Consider the following 15,033-nt stretch of genomic DNA (forward strand, 5'->3'; position numbering starts at 1 on the left):
TTTAAATTATATACAGAAAAGCCAAGCATCCATAATAACCAAATGAATTTTGATTTTTTTCTTCTTCAGTTCTTTAAAATAGGCATGACTGTTTAAAACAAGAGTTTAAAACAAAGAGGCTGTCAGCATGGATCTTAAGACATTAGAAAAATAATAAGAGAACACTATGAACAACATTATGCCAACAAATTCAACAACATAGATGAAAAAGACAAATTTCTTAAAATACACATTGTATCAAAATATATACAAGGAAAAGCAGAAAATCTAATAGGCTTACATCTAATAACCACATTGAATTTATTATGAAAAACCTTCTCCAAAAGAAAACTCCAGGGCCAGACAGTTTCAATGGTGAAAACACCAGTTATACAAATGTTTTTCAGAAAAGAGAGGAGAGAACACTATTCACCTCATCTTATGAGGCCAAGTGTTATGGGCTAGATTGCATCCCCCAGAAAATTAATATGTTGAACTCCCAACCCTCATTACCTCATAATATAACCATATTTGGAAATAAGGTCCTTACAGAGGTGATTAAGTTAAAGTGATACTGTTAGGGTAGGGCTCTAATTTAATGACTGTTGCCCCTAAAAGGAGAGGGAGTGGCACCTCTTGTGTTTGCACAGAGAAAAGGCCATCTGAGGACACAGAATGAAGGCAGCCATCTGCAAGCCAAGGAGAGAGGCTAATGGAAACCAAACCTGCCCACAACTTGATCTTGGACTTCTAGCCTCCAGAAGTGTGAGAAAAGAAATTTCTGTTGTTTAAGACACCCAGTCTGTGGTATTCTGTTATGGCAATCTTAGCAAACTAATACACCAACATAAGCATAATACCAAAACCTGACAAAGATGGTATAAAAAACTATAGATTAATATCTTTCATGGATACAGAGGCAAAATCCTTAACAAAACACGAGCAGACCAAGTCAATAGTATAAAAAAAGAATAAAGCTTCAAGACTAAGTAGGATTTATCCCAGTAACACAAGATTAGTTTAAGATTTTAAAATCAATTGTTAATTCACTATAGTAACAGACAAAAGGAGAAAATCTATATGATCATTTTAATAGATACGGAAAAAGCATTGGAAAAAATCCAACATTTATTCCTGATAAAAACTTCCAGCAAACCAAACATAATATGGAACTTCCTCAAATGAATATATGGCATCTATAGCATAATTAATGGTGAAAGATAGAATTGTTTCCTCTACAATGAGAACAAGGCAAATATACCATTATAACTACTTCTGTTCAACATTGTACTAGAGGTCCTAGTCATTGTAAGAAGGAAAGAAAAAGAAATAAATGACATTAAGATAAAAAAGAAGTAAATTGTCTCTATTTGCAAATTATATGATTATTAATGTTAAAAATCACAGGGAGTCTAGAAAACAGTTACTAGAACCCATAAGTAAATTTAGCAAGGTCATAGGATACAGGGTTCATATAGAAGAATCTGCTAAAAGTAAACATTAAAGATATATCCTTATATCCTAACAGCAAACTTGGAAAATGAAATTTTAAAAGCCATTCCATTTACAGTAGCACCAAAAAATTATGAATAAGTCTAACAAAAGATCTTTATATTGGAAACTGCAAAACACAGTTAAAAGAAAGTAAAAAATATCTAAATAAAAGAGAGATATACAACCTTCATGGATCAGAGGATTCAATATTGTTAACATAACAATTCTCCCCAAACTGTGGTATTGGTGAAAGGATAGACATATAGATCAATGAAACTGAATACGAAGTAAGACACAGAGTGCGCACACACACACGTGTGTGTGTGTGTGTGTATGTGGGGCAGGAGGGAGTGTTTTGACAAAACTGCCAAGTTAATTTAATGGAGAAAGGGAGAAAGAGTAGTCTTTCCAATAAGTAGTACTGTAACAACTGGATATTGGGTATCCATATATTTTTTTAAAAAGCAGGGGGACTATCAATCCTAAAGTCACACCATATGCCAAAGTTAATTCAAAATGGATCATAGTCCTACTTGTAAAACCTAAAACCATAAAACTTATAGAAAAGAGTATCACAGAAAATATTTATGTCCTTGGGTAAAGCACAGATATTTCAGAAAGACATAAAGAGTATGAATCTAAGGAAAAAATAGTCATGCCAAGGTGCCAGGAGTTTTAACCATCATTGCTTTTGTACCATCAACAAAAACGTCAACACACTGAAAAAGGCAAATAAATAAAACCCTAAATGATTATGAAAATAATTTTGACCCATGGAACCCCCAGAAAACTCTCAGGTACCCCCTCCAGGAGTTCTCAGACCCCACTTTGAGAATAGCTATTTTGCAATAATTAAAAAAAATGAACTCTGATGTATGCAACAATGGATGCATCATACAGACATAATGTTGAACAAAAGAAGCCTGGAACAAAGGAGAACATACCATATAATTACACTTACACAACTTCCAAGAACAGGCTACAGTACTCTATAGTGTATGAAGTCAGAATAATGGTTAACTCTGGAGTCAAGGAAGAAGGAGATTAACTGAGAAAGGTCATGATGGGAGGGCATCACCTATATCTTGATTTAGGTGGTGGTCTGTGTATGTTACTGTATGGATGTTATACCTCAATAAAAATACAAAAAGAAGTAATATAAACAAGTCCTTCTTTAACAGTTTTATGTCTTTCTTTTTCCCCTTGAACTTATATTTCAATTCCACTTCCTTACAGAATATTATCCTAATGAAATAGATTTCTATATTTTAAAGTCTTTTACTAAACATCCTCTAACATTTCTATGCAATATTCCTAGGCATATTCTCAAGTAGGTCAATTTTAAGGAAGAATTCATAGTGAAGCTAAGAATCCGGAAATTCTAGTTTGAAGATAATGGATTATAACATTCATTTGGCATTTCATACCTTAATTGTTAAGTATATTTTTATCTGTGTATGTCTTGTTTCACTAGAAGGTTAGTTCCTTAAAGGCAGGGATGAATCTCGAGTCTTCCATAGCAAAGGACCTGGCATGCAGTAGTTGATGGCTCATTGATTTATTTTCTCATTCATTCAGGCAACAAAGATTTCTTTAGCATTTATGTGTAGGGTACTTGCTAGGCCCTAGACGTATAATAATGGGTAGATGCAGGGCTCAATAAATTCCTGTTGATAACTGATTGATAATTATCAGCTACATTTTAGAAAGCGTGTAATTCTCTTTTCTTCTGAACTCAAATGCAGGTGCACTACAAGTCTGATTAACCCTGTCATAAAAATGGGGACACCAAGACACAGAAATTAATTAACTGCCTCACTTAGGGTCATGCACTTTGTCATGGCTTGAGTAAGGATTAAAACCATTACAGGTTTTTTCCTGGACTGAGGTGCTATGGGAATTCATTCAGATTGACTGGAGTTCATATTTCATTTAAATGCTCTCATTTCACTTGTGCTATATCCACCTTCCCTAACTCATATTTCAGGACCTGCAGTCTGAATCAGTTTATTTCCACTTCAGACACTGTCAAGATAAATTAGACACTGAGGGTCCATGGCACCCTCTGAAGCAGAAGTGCTATTAGTAGAAAATATATAAGCAGGTTTATTTTCAATATAGTGTAGCACTTTTTTGGAGAATGTATTTTCTACTATAAATGAAATAGGAATAACAAACCTGAATGAATTTTGAAAACATTTAAAATTTGATTTTTACTATACATCCTCAGGCAAGCATAGCCAAAGGAAGGTAAGCAACAGTAAATATTTTTATCTCTGACATTGCATCTCCAAACCATTCTGTTGAATAAGATCTGGCAGGTCCCTGACTGTAAGCAGAGATAGGGTAACAACTCTGATGATACATAAACTTGTATCAGATACAGCCTCCATTTTTGCTGTAATCATCCATCTATAGCCTAGCCTGTTCAGCTGACAAGGCATGTTATTAATAAAGCCTACTGTACCATAAGTGCCTTGCCCTATGTGGTATTTATATTGTTGGAAACTGTAATTGTCTGAAACAATGGCCTCTGTGAAAAGATGTGATATGTTTTGAGCTGTGTAAAGATCAAAATAATTTAGACTAATAATGGTAGCTGTTTGTGAAGGATTAAAACATGGGTTATGCTGCAGAGTTAATGACTCGGCCTTGCTTTCAACGTTTTACTTCCATTCTGGTCCCTGTGAGATAACCTGAAATTTCATGCCAAGTTTCCCCACCAGAATGTAAACTCATTGAAGGCAAGGAACTCTGACTTATTCACCAGCATCTTCCCAGCACATAACACAATACTTGGAAAAGAGTCAATACTGAATATTTGTTAAATGAAATAAATGAATGAATATGAGTATAGGGAAGAAATGGAACAAGTTTCAGGTTCAAGCCATTATCAGAGTTCCTGCAGGTTGTGACTTGGAATAGTAGAGTGGGACCCAATCTCCAGGAGATCAGTACTAATGGGGAGGGAGAAGGTGAAATGGAAGCAGTCTGAAACCGAGTAGCTGAGGATACCACGTGGCACTCACAGATTGCTGAGCCAGACATAAAAGTTCTGGGTAAAGAACCCTGCTGGGAAAGAAGAAGCTTGCCCTAGTTCCTCACCTCTCCACCCTCACCTGATAGGATTTAGATGAGTTCTTGCATCTTTCAACCTGGATTCTCCTGAGACAACAAAAGGGGCTTCAGATCTCCTCTAATTCTCACTAATGGAGTGCTAGGTAGAACAGCCTGCAAGTGATGGCTTGTGGCTTAGGGACCACTGTGAGTGGCTAGGATAAGAGCAAGGTCTTAGACAGATAGATAGACGGAGGGCCAAGTCTTGAAATGGAGCCAGATTACCTCTCCATTGAACTAGTAAAGACAAAATATGAAGGAAGATTTAAAAATTTAGAAGTAATGAAGGAGAGTAGATACAAAAACATTTTGAAGTAGAGAAAAAGAAAAATGAAGGAAACTTTTGAGACCTAAGCCGCAACCACTTTTCCTAATTTCTTTCCTTGCAAAATCTGATATTGTTTGGATTACACCCTCCTGCATGCTCATGGAAGGTAATTTCCCTTCCCAGTATGCAGGGTAGATTATGTTTGGCCTCACAGCATGCGAGGTAGATTATGTTTGGCATCGTTCTTTCAACAAGTAATTAGTTTAGGATGTGTGTTTGACACAAGTCTGCCCAATGGGACTCAGTTCTACTAGAGGCCTCTAGGAAAGGTTAACCTTCCTTTATTATGAAAGAGACAGAGACAGAAAGAAAGAAGTGGGAGACAATATCCCTCTTTGTTGGATTCCCTTGACTGCATTTGATGCCAAGAAATGCTGAAGATATGATGCTGCCTTGAAGGGAGATAGCAGGAGAAATTACCATTGTCTGAGGATGCCAGAGTAGAAAGAAGAAATCTAGTTGGGGCCTCAGTGACATACTTGAGTTACTCAATTAACCAGTAAAGGAACCACCTTCCTCCAAACTTCTTATTTGATGGGATAATAAATTCCTTACTTTTCAAAAGCTACCTCCAGTCTGGTTTTCTGTTGCTTGCACTTACATTGATAGCTTGACTTTTCTAATAAAGGTGAGAGCATGTGTTATGAATGTGAAATGCGGGACTTGAAAAGTTTGAAACAGATATTTCAGCTTTTACCCATAGCCTCCATCTTCTTATCCCTTCCCCACCACTACTGGACTCAGACAAGGGCCAGGAGACACAGGACTGGATGTAAAGGGACCTCTCCCTTCTCAAGACTTAGTCTTTGTTTCCGGCTCAAGCTCAGTGTGTTTGACTCTTCCTGAGGACATGTTCTGTCTCAGGAAGCTCCTCATTCACTCCAGTAAACAAGCTTCTGGCGCCTTGCCCCATCAGTTCCTCAGACATACCCAGGTGTGTCTGAACCCCAAGCCACAGCTTAGGCTCAAGTGGGGAGCAACAAGCACAGCACCCTTCTGTACCAATATCTAGCAAGGCTTTGTGGCCCTTGAGCAGAAACAGAATTAAAATGGTCAAGACTTAATGATGGGAACTGGCACAGGTATGGGATAAGGTCTGAATGCAGAAGTTAGCATTGACCCTTGAACAATACAGGTTTGAACTGCAAGGCACCACTTAATACGAGGATTTTTTTCAATAAACATACAGAACTCTTATGAAGACCACACAGCACCAAGCTTAGAACTCCGCATCTACAGTTAGTGTCAATACATGTATATTAAGTTTAATTTAATGAGCAGGTGTGGGCTGAAGGTCCAACGGTTTCCTTTTACAGACTCTTCTGTTCAGAGAGTGTCTTTCAACTACCACCACCTTCCCCCATAAAACAAAACCTTCAATGTTTTCACCTCAGTTATCTAAGTTTATTTTAATAATATACTTTGAAATTGGAAGTGGTAAAATAGTTTTATTTAACTTACCAGGAAGAAATCGAAGACACAAAGAGATGATGTGACTTGGCCACGGTCCCAGAGGGCATGCCTAGCAGAGCTAGGATGGTCTCTAAGTCCCTGGGGGCTCTCAAGCCATTGTTCTGATGTCCCTGTATGTAATTGTTTTGACAGCAATTTCCCTGGTTCTCTCACTAGCCTGCTAATCACGCACGTCAATCAGATGCAGGAACGCCATGGGCCTAGGGTCAGCCACAGTCTCAGGAGGACGTAATTCAAAAGAGAAAACAAGGCACCACAGAGCACTTTCTCCTTCCAGCATGTATGTCAGTTGTGGCCTCATGAGTCTGACAATGTGTGCAGGAGAGGATGTTGTTTTCTTTCCCCCCCGAGGGAGAAAGGCTATATCAAGTGTTCTGACCACAGCTGAAAACCAAGTGAGAAATCCAGCAGTTTAAAGTCCTCTGACTAGAGAACACTCAATGATATGGGAAGAGTTCTCCACCCAATCTCTAAAGAATCAGGAGGGCTGTCCTCTTTCTTCCTCCTCAACGACAGTCTCCGTAGTTTCACTCGTCTTTTAAGCGACCCTGAGGGTGGTGAGGCTTAATGTGAACCTTGACACAGATGGTTCACACTAATTACTCTTCTCCTGCAGACCACTCGGCCGTCCTTCCTCATTTCACTTTCACTTTGGCGAGCAGCACCGAGGGGCCCAGAAGCCACGGTCCAGGCCCAGTCTTGGGAAAAGGCCCCAAGGAGCCGCGCGCGTGGAGCCGGGAGGGCGGGGCGGGAAGGGGAGCGTGCGCGGGGGTGAGGCTGTTGGTGTGAGGCGTGGATCCTGGAATGCGCGTGTACGCGGCCCGCGAGCACCGCCCGCGCAGCGCCGATTGGCCGGGGGCGCGCGGCGGGGGAAACCCTTGGCTAATCTCCTGCCACTCAGCCGGGTCGACTTCGAATCCGGACCTCAGCGCCCGCGCGGAAGGACAAATAGTCCCGGCGGCGGTGCCGCGTGCCCCTCCAAGGCTGTGCTTACCCCGCCCGGGGCTGCGGGGGCCCAGAGGCCCGGGCGGCGGGGGAGGGGCGTCCTCCGCGGCTCCTCGACCCCCGCCCCCTCCTCGCGACCAGACGGGTGGATTGCGCTCCCTTGGGAAACGTAATTGGATTCCGGGCTCCCTCCAGTCGGGATCAGCGGAAATCGGAGGCTGAGCCTGCAGTGGGAGGGGCGGGTGGGGAGAAACCGCCGGGGAGGGAAACTTGGTGAAAACACCACTATGCCTTGAAGTGTCGGCGTGCTGGTTTCTGTGCAGGCCGCGCTAGAAGGTTGGGTGGTAACGAAGGATCAGTGAAGATTGCCCCCGGTTCCCTTTTCCGCCTGGCATGTGACTCCTGCCCTCTCCACGTTGTTATTTCTGAAATTCACCTGGATGCCGATCCCCGGGAAGAAAAATATTTTGGAACCTTTGAGACTTTCAGACACCACCACTTCGTTTTTCTCTCAGAGCTCTACTTGGAGCTGAGATGGTGAAAGAACCCTGTCCAGTCTGGGATTTGGAGATGTGTCTTCTTAACGGGGTAACTCAGGAGAAAATAGCATTCTTACCAGAATCGTCCGGGAACGAAGAATATCTTAAGTCCTTGCTTTAGCAGTAGTAAACTTCCCTAATTCCCTTTCCCTTGCGGAGGTGGAGCAGAAGTGGGAGCTTTAAGCAGAGTTTTTGGCTGAAATCATAGGAATGTTCTAGGAATTTAAGAGACTAGCTCACCCCTCTTGTGATGTTCCCGCCCCCGTCTCATTTACTGCATTTCACTCATTCATTCATCATCAAGCAAGCTTTCATTGGGGATTTTCTATGTGCCAGGCTCTGTTGTACTTACCAAGGATACATCAGTGAATAAAACAAGTACCTGCACTCATGGAATCTCATTGCAATTCCTCCAGTGGGGGAGACAGACTATACATTTACATAAACAAATAGATACACAATATAATGTCATGTAGTGGTAAGTGCTGTGGAGACAAAGCAGAGTAGAAGGACACACAAGGATGCAGGTGGAAGTAGTGCGTTTATATTTTAGCTAAGCTGATATAGAAGGGCCTCTCTGAGAAGTTATGTTTAAATAGTGGTCTGAATGAAATGAGGAAGAAAGCCAAGCAAAAGTTTGGGGGAGAACTTTCCAAGCGGAGACAAGAAGAAGTGCAAAGGTTTGGAGGCAGGAGAGTGGTGAGTTTGAATTAGTAGGAAGCAAGGAGGCCAGTGTGAATGCTGTGCAAAGATCAGGAAGAACAGTTGTAGATGGTATTTCTGACTTCCTTCTGGCTCTGCTCCAATCACCTGTGAGAATAATCATTCTAAATCTTTACTTTTAGCACATCTCTTCATGCTTCAATAATTTCATGGCTATATTTTTCTAGTGCATTAAATTTACTCTTCTGACTGATTTTGTTCTGACCCCATCTAGTTCCCTCTTACCCTATAAACTACTCCTCAATCTACCCCTTCGATTTTAGTTGGATCTGCCCCTCAAGAATATTCATGTTCACTTATTCCTATGTATATTTATTTATGGATCTACCCTCACACAACTTAGTATTGATTCAGTAAGGGTTTGTGGTTGCAAGTGACATAAAATCCAGCTCAAATTGGCTTAAGTAGGGAAGAGAATTTATTGGCTCACATAACTGAAAAGTTCAAGATTGAATAAAAAGTTCAAATTATGTTATCAAGATTGGAATTCTCCCTGATATGTTGGCTGTTTCCTCTGCTGTTGGCTTCATTCTCAGGCTCCACAAATCAGCAACCAGCAGCTCTAAGCTCACACTGTCCTCACTACCTGCAAAAATTGTGTCCATTCCTAAACCAATCACTGTTGCCCAGAGAAGATGCTCAGATTGGCCTGGTCTGAATCAGAAGCCCATCCCAGAAGTTGAGCCTTTTAATAACACATGAATGGCACAAAAAGATGATTCCACTTTAGAAAATGGGACTATGGTTATCAGAGGAAAGGTGGATATGTCCTGGGTAATGGAAACAGAGGACATACAACACATCCCTGTTCTTCTGTTGATGTCCCCAAATATTCCTCTTCTATATATGCCTTTAAAAGTGTTTATGGGGCTTCCCTGGTGGCGCAGTGGTTGAGAGTCCGCCTGCCGATGCAGGGGACACGGGTTCGTGCCCTGGTCCGGGAAGATCCCACATGCCGCGGAGCGGCTGGGCCCGTGAGCCATGGCCGCTGAGTCTGCTCGTCCGGAGCCTGTGCTCCGCAACAGGAGAGGCCACAACAGTGAGAGGCCCGCGTACCACAAAAAAAAAAAAAAAAAAAAGTGTTTATGCCTACTCAATGCAACAGTATTTTTTCCCACCACAAATGTACTCACTTCCTCCCCAAAGAGAGATGATCCAAAGATCATCTAGTTACTGCTGATAACTTCAAGTCCAAGACAGCAGGATAAATCATGTTTCCCCAGCTTGTAGCAATATAGTTCTTCATGGTCTAGCAACCTAAGGCTACATGATAAAATTAGCTACAAAGTACTTAATTTATAATAGAAAAAGAAAAAACTTACATTTGGAAAAATGACTATGGCAAACACACAGTGGTCTCCAATTCGTTGGATATATCGTATCTTGCTGGACAGGAATAGCAAAGGCTTCCTACCATGAGAGAAGAAAAAGTTCTTTGATCAACCCATCTGGCTGCCATATGTTGTGCTCTTGGAGAATCTCTCATCCATTGTTCTTCCATGCCATATCTGTAATGGACAATGGGGAGGATAATTCTGCTAGGGACCATACCTCTTTAGCATTCTGCTTCTTAATACAGTGGGTGTTGAATAATCACTTGCTATGGCAGAGATAACTAGCTTTCACCAGCAAACAGCTGGGATCCTCTTCTGTTATGTAGAGTTGTTGCTAGGAAGTAGCTATATAGTCAGGGACTATATTTCCCAGCATCCCTGTTAATCTCGGTAAAGTCATATGACTATCTCATTGAACTATGATTGGAAGTGATGTGAATCACTTAACAATGTGGTTAAGAACCAGGTAAGCCTTCTCTGGTCTCTTTTTCCTCCTATGGCTGCACTGAAAGGACTCTAAGACCCTGGAGGATACATAAGAGAGCCATGAGATGGAAAGAGTCTGAGTAACTAAATGACCTTGTAGAAGACCACCTGCTGATCAGGAATACTGATATTGGACTCTACAAAAGTGAAAAATAAACATTCGTTGTATTAAGCTACTCAGGCTTCTCCATTACCTGTTACAGGGGTAATTAGCCTCGGTTTTGTTCTCTAGATTTAAGGTTTCTCTCACAATACAATTTCCTTTACTTCTTAGTAAGCTTGCAGTCTATTTGTATGTCTCCAGTTCCATGGTGGAAAAAACTCCAAAGCCAGAGGTCATGTAAAACTGCAGTCTTTGCATCTAGATTCTAATATGGCTATTTTTGTGTTTTGGTAATAGGCCTTGGTACTCTCCTCCCTTAATGGCCTCCATTTTGGTTTCTCCCTGAGAACAATTTGAAACAATAGCCACTGGTTTTGCAAGGGGGCTGGAGGGGGTGGGTGTGTGGGTGTAATGGCATAGTAGTGCTGGAGGAGCAAAGTGAGATAATTATCCTTCTATGCAGGCAGGAATTGCTTGAGAGAGGACTGGGTGTGTGCAGACTTCTTCTAAGTGCCAGTCTTTTCCATGTCTTGCCTCCATTGGTATCAACATTCTTTGGGGGCTTTTCCACCCTTAATGGCTCCGGATTATTGAAGTTTCTGTCATATTCGATTGCAGTCTATAAGCAAAAATGGTCATTTGTAACAAAGCAGTATTTTTTTTCTCTCTGCCTTAGATAAATAAGGCTCAATCCTAAGCCTGAGTCTTTCTCACAGGACCTAACTAAAAGCCAACATGTAATACTTGATGTACTCTAGTATCTGTACTCTAGTATTTGGCCCTTTCACATTTCATACTTGATAGGCACATTTCTGAATCCTAGTATACAACAGGTGCCAGTTCAACCTACTACTTTGCTATTGAATTCCCAGCCCAGTATAGATGGAACCTCCTCTGAATCAACTGATTCAACAGTTGCAGGTCTTTCTGTTACTAATCCCCACTCCCAGTACCAATTTATGAATTGTTAGACCTATTTTAGTTGCAGGTGACAAAATAAAAAACACAACTTAAACTGACTTATGCAAAAAAAGAATATCTTGGCTATTGGCTCATATAACTAAAGAAGGAGTGATATATTTAGCTTAAGGCATAGCTTGATCCAAGGGCTTAAGCAATGTCATTAGAATTCTATTCTGCTTCATCTCCTGGCTCTGTGTTCTGTGTTGGCTTCTTTCTCAGGCTCCATATGGTGGCTCCTGGCAGCTCCAGTTCACATAATCCTCACTGTTAGCAATCTCAGTGGAAGAGTGCAGGCCTCTTTCCCAGAAGTGCCAGCAATAATCTCCTTATATTTTATTGGCTTTGATTAGGACATGTGGCCAGAGGAATGATTACTCATGTTGTTGAGAGTGGAGTCCACTCCACCTAGAAGACATTGACTGAGAGCGATAGAAGAGGAAAATCAGGGTACGGTTATCAGAAGAATGAGTTGATGCCGGGTGGCAAAAAACCAAATGTCTCTCAGATACCAATGTGTAGTGTTTCCTAATTGCTTCACATGTGTTGGTTTTATCTCCTTCACTGGACTGTAAGTGTCTCTGGAGCAGGATCATGTATTATATGTCTTAACAGTGCCAGCCCAGCAGGCAGTCCTTAGATACTGGCTGATTGATTGCCTCTTCTTATAACACTAAAGATGGCACACTCAAAAGGGTAAAAAGAGCTTAATAAAGGGATAATTTACAGAGGTAAATATATAGTGGGAAGGGTTAAGGGAACCAACTAACAATGGTAAAGCACTTAAGGACTAGTAACAATGAGAAGCCTTAAGCCTGAAGGAGCAGGGGAAGGGAGATTTTAATGGAACCCAATAAGAGCTGTAGTTTGGAAGGGGATTTCTGACAAAAGCTGTGACTATAAACAGAGAAACATAGCCACTGCCAAATGTGGCCCATCAAAGGGCTGGGAAATAAACACTTGTCCTCTTTTTCTCCCACTCTTTAAACTTCTTTTGGTACCTCCTATAGGCCAAACCCAGCCAGAAGCTAGAGGACTTGGATAGTATGGTCTGTAGAGGTCAGCCTCCAGTGTAGAGCAAGGCAAATAGGATGAGAAACGGGAAAATGGATCTGGAGGAGCAAATGGAAAATAACCAGGACATCCCTGTTATATTCTTTAGAGCAACCCTGAATAAAAACAATTCTATATGTGTTAACCATACAGCCTGGGTTTACCAGGAAAATATAATTTTACTCTCTCCAATAAACTTGTTAAATATATAATTAATGTGGTTTCATTTTTATAGCACTTTAAGACTTTAACATTCATGAATTCATAAATCATAAAACGTCTTTTGTTAGCCTATGTACTTAAAAAGTTATCATCATTGTATTGATATGGAACTCCTCAAGAATATTGTCCCTGGCAATCCATCAGAAAGCCCTGGCACAGCACTTGTCAAATAGTGACAAATTTGATCAATGTTTGATGATTTGAAGAATGATTAAATGAATAAAGCATTGCAAGCTAGACTTTAAGTGGGAAACTAGATGAGTTTTCTTTGTTAGAGGTTGACGCTAACTATACATCTACCAATCCTTCTCTTAAAGTCTGACATTGGCATCTTAGCTCTTGATCAAGGTGTTATCTCATAGGAAATAGAAATGCGATAAATTTTCTCTGTCAATCTTTAGAAGTAAGAAGTTCTATAATTAGCTGTCATGCTAATAAACTCACTTTAAAGTCCATTTCAGTTAAGGGACTGTTATTTTTTTTAATCTAAAACTGGGTTTCTTCATGGAATTGTCATTCAAATGTAAGAAAAATAAATATACTTGCTTCAGTATATAAGCTGGCATTATAAAGTGTCAGTCCAAACTATTTCTCTAAAAGATTTTAGTGAAGCCAAAAAAACAAACTTTTGTTCTTTGGCAATCCTGTGTATATAGAGCTTAAAACAGTTTACAAAATGCTTTCACGTTTTGAATGAATTGAAATAGCTCAATTCATTTACTCATATAATAGTACTGAGTACTTACTATATGCCACACGTAATCCCTGCCCTCACTGAACTGGCAGTCTTGAGCAGTGTTTCTCGGACTTAAATGAAAATATGAATCCCCCGAGGATCTTATGAAAATGCAGGCTCTAAATCTGAGATGGGGCCCAATACTGCATTTCTAACCAGCTTCCAGGTGATGCTAATGCTGCTGGTCTAGGGACCACACTTAGAGTAACAAAAGTCTGATGGACTCATTTAATCCTTTCAACAACAACAAGTGTTTATCTTATTATCTTTTGTTTGTTTTGGGTTTTTTTTGCAGTACGCGGGCCTCTCACTGTTGTGGCCTCTCCCGTTGGCGGAGCACAGGCTCCGGACGCACAGGCTCAGCGGCCATGGCTCACGGGACCAGCCACTCCATGGCATGTGGGATCTTCCAGGACCGGGGCACGAACCCGTGTCCCCTGCCTCGGCAGGCAGACTCTCAACCACTGCGCCACCTGGGAAGCCCCTATCTTATCATCTTGAGTAGTTACTATGTATAAAGCACTGTGCTATACATTGTAAACGAACAGTTCGGTTAGACATAGACCTCCTGGAGACTCACTATATAGCTGAAAAAAAATTAGTGTAACGAATAATTATTGATGTGTGATTCTATTTATATGAAATATCCACTTATCTATTATAAATATCTATTTATCCAAATATCCATATGATATAATATGAACAAATGTAATAATAAACATGTAGTCTAAATGGAGCTCACAGACTCTAAGTGATTAGCCCTAAGTCACATAACTAGTTAATGAGAGGGTTAGCATATAAACCTAGTCCTATCAAGCTAAGACTGGTCATTGTCAGAAACCTCCTTGCCAGAGGAGACATAGAGATGTATGCCAGGAAATAGACATCCTTCCACCAAGTAGAGATCGCACCTGTCTCAGAATTGTCCTAACCCTGTAAGGCAGAGATCATCCTGAGTGGTGACCTTGGTGGCAACCATACACATACTGCCAGTTGATGGGCTGTGCCAGCTAGTGTCTGGCGGATTATTTGGTTTCATCAGTGTTCTTAGTTTCAAGCAACAAAAATCAATTCTGACTGATTCAGTAGCAAAGTGCGCAGCTCGCAGAATCATTATGAGGGTTGAAAACGAAGCTCAGAACTGCCCCAAATCATACTACAGAAACAGCCCAGGAGAAGACTGCTATTACTGATGCTGCTCAGCATGCTGGACTCTGCCGCCTTCCTCCACCACCAAAACTGCCCTGGGAACTTAACTTGGCAACTGCAATGCTGCAAGAGAAAGAACTGACTGCTGTCCTTGCTTCTTCGTGTTACTAGTTCTCTACCCAAGGCCATGCAGGTGCTTCTGATTGGCTGAGGGTGGGCCGTGAACCTGAATCCAGGGTGGAAGGGAGGACAGCAAAGTATTTGACAACTTCTTTCACTTTCTAGATAGTAAGAAATGAGATTAACTTTCTTTCAAGCCTCACATATCAGTAAGTTCTCCAAGCTCAGAGAGTTCAGATGCTGGGCTACCAAAAAACAAACAAGACAAACAA

General features: G+C 40.9%; 1 long non-coding RNA gene across 1 annotated transcript in view; it reads right to left on the bottom strand.

The window, feature by feature from the left end:
- Positions 1 to 7,010, bottom strand: part of LOC132521240 (uncharacterized) — a 68,907-nt gene extending 61,897 nt beyond the window's left edge. The window contains exon 1 of the long non-coding RNA XR_009540776.1: positions 6,380 to 7,010. This is a non-coding gene — a long non-coding RNA (uncharacterized LOC132521240). The remainder of the gene's footprint in view (positions 1 to 6,379) is intronic.
- Between the last annotated feature and the right edge of the window lie 8,023 nt (positions 7,011 to 15,033).

The sequence above is a fragment of the Lagenorhynchus albirostris genome, chromosome 1, assembly GCF_949774975.1.
Source record: "Lagenorhynchus albirostris chromosome 1, mLagAlb1.1, whole genome shotgun sequence".
Lineage (NCBI taxonomy): Eukaryota > Metazoa > Chordata > Mammalia > Artiodactyla > Delphinidae > Lagenorhynchus > Lagenorhynchus albirostris.